The sequence below is a fragment of the Bombus impatiens genome, unplaced genomic scaffold (genome assembly GCF_000188095.3).
Source record: "Bombus impatiens unplaced genomic scaffold, BIMP_2.2 scf_5534, whole genome shotgun sequence".
Taxonomy (NCBI): domain Eukaryota; kingdom Metazoa; phylum Arthropoda; class Insecta; order Hymenoptera; family Apidae; genus Bombus; species Bombus impatiens.
In genome coordinates this window covers 1-2012 of record NT_181952.1, presented here as the reverse complement: position 1 = coordinate 2012, position 2012 = coordinate 1, and the positions used below count along the sequence as shown (strand labels likewise).

Here is a 2012-nt window from a genome sequence, read left to right as displayed (position 1 = left end):
GTTGATACAAAGTAATTGGCTGAGGCCATGGCTCTTGTGCTAAAGAAAAGAGTATTAATTAGGGTTTCTAAACAATAATACTCAGGTTTTGCATAATTATGAGAAAAACATGAGATAAAAGACAAATGACGAAACTAAAAAAAGCTTTACAAAAGAAATATAGTATCTTTTATGTGAAAGTTTAGCCATTATTTAAGGACGCATAAAAAAAGTGAATAAATAACGTAAATTTGAGAGACAAGGTTAAGTTTCATGGCAGTCAGAACTTAAACGCAAAGTATGTATTGAAATAAAGTTTTAATAGTTACCTTCCAATTCTAGAGTGATAGAATCTGCTAACAAGGGACAGGGCATTTTATCTGGTAAGTGTAATACTAATAACAACGTGGAATTTAATTACTTTGCTCTACTCTGAGCTACATCAAATGACAGAACAAGGAAAATCGGCGAAGGGAATATCGATTCTTTTTTATAATAAAAATTAATGCAGTGAAATTGTTATAATATAATATTGTATTCTTCTTAAAGCACTTACATTATAATTAAATAGCCATTAAATAAAGTATATGTACTAAATATTTATGTAATTACATTATATGTTTACTTTAATGCTTATTAATTTTTAATTTGAGATATTAAATATTTAATTAATTGTTATACACTATATGTTTATTAACATTCTTATATAACGGCAAAAACAAGTAATTGTAAATCTATAATAATAATTATAATTACATATATACAAATAAGATTGACTAATTTGTAACATAGTTCAAAACAAAAATGTATATAGTATTAAATATATATAGATTAATGATACTTAATTAATTGAAATACTACTACTACTTGGATGAAAATGTATACATATATTTAAAATAAAATATTCCTCATTTTCTTAAATGAGAACTAAACAATTTATAGCAGAGATAATTTTATATAAGTATATATAGTAAATTAAATGTATTATATAAAATTCATTAATAACACGATGGAAGGAGAATACTAGAGTTGTACCTTTTTAGCTGTGTCAAATTAATTACGATAATTTCTTGACAAAGAATTAATTTGAAATTTGAACAATGCAAATACCCCGCGTCGGAAGCGATTCGTGATTGCGCGAAAGTTAATGCGCGATAAACAGCAGTTTCTTTCCCTTTTAAACACAGCAAGATGTCGAAGAGAGGTAAGTTGTTTTTCCAAATCCAACGAAAATGCAACGAAATCCATTAAAATGTTAGCCATCAATTTAAAAAGGAATGGACAAATGTCAAACGAATGCTTGTAATATACAGTTGGAAAAATAATTTTTCACTAATAGCAACAGAACCTGGATAAATCGATGATTGTATTGGAGAAAAATACCCCGTTAGACATGCACATTAATAGGAAGGACTAATGTGGAATTATTATTTTTCAAGGACGTGGTGGTTCTGCCGGAGCAAAATTTAGGATATCACTGGGCTTACCAGTTGGGGCAGTTATAAATTGCGCCGATAATACTGGTAAGTATTTAGAAAATGCTATAAAAAGAAAGCTTAACCTAAAAAAACTGGCTATTTTATGAACAAAAATAACACGTGGTTGACGGTTGTTACTGACATTTCTTGATTATTTCTCATAGATTTAATTTTACCTTGAATATGATAAACAGTTATTTAGTAGTACTAAAGCTCTTTAGTATAATAGTTTCGTAAATAAATTTCTGAAATTTTACTTAAAATGAACAGTATCAAATATCATTATATGAATAAATATTAGTAATTAAATTGCTTATTCAAGCAAAAAAGTGTTATCAAAACTATGTAGTTATTATTTAATACCATTAACAGAAGTGTGTTAAACTGAAATAATCATAAATGGAGAAGGCCAACGAATCTATGAAATATGAATTATCCATTTATGCAATTTCAATCAATATATCGTTCACCCTTGCTATTTGATTAAATTCAAGTTCTTCCATAAAAGCTTCTGAATTTTATTAGATTGAATTTGTAATATAAACGTTTTTTTTT

General features: G+C 26.8%; 1 long non-coding RNA gene across 1 annotated transcript; it reads left to right on the top strand.

Annotated features, from left to right (window-relative positions):
* Window positions 1-1029: 1029 nt before the first annotated feature.
* Window positions 1030-1504, top strand: LOC112214037. Its single transcript, XR_002947958.2, has 2 exons — window positions 1030-1183; window positions 1419-1504. It is a non-coding gene; the product is annotated as an uncharacterized LOC112214037 (long non-coding RNA).
* The last annotated feature ends 508 nt before the right edge of the window (window positions 1505-2012 follow it).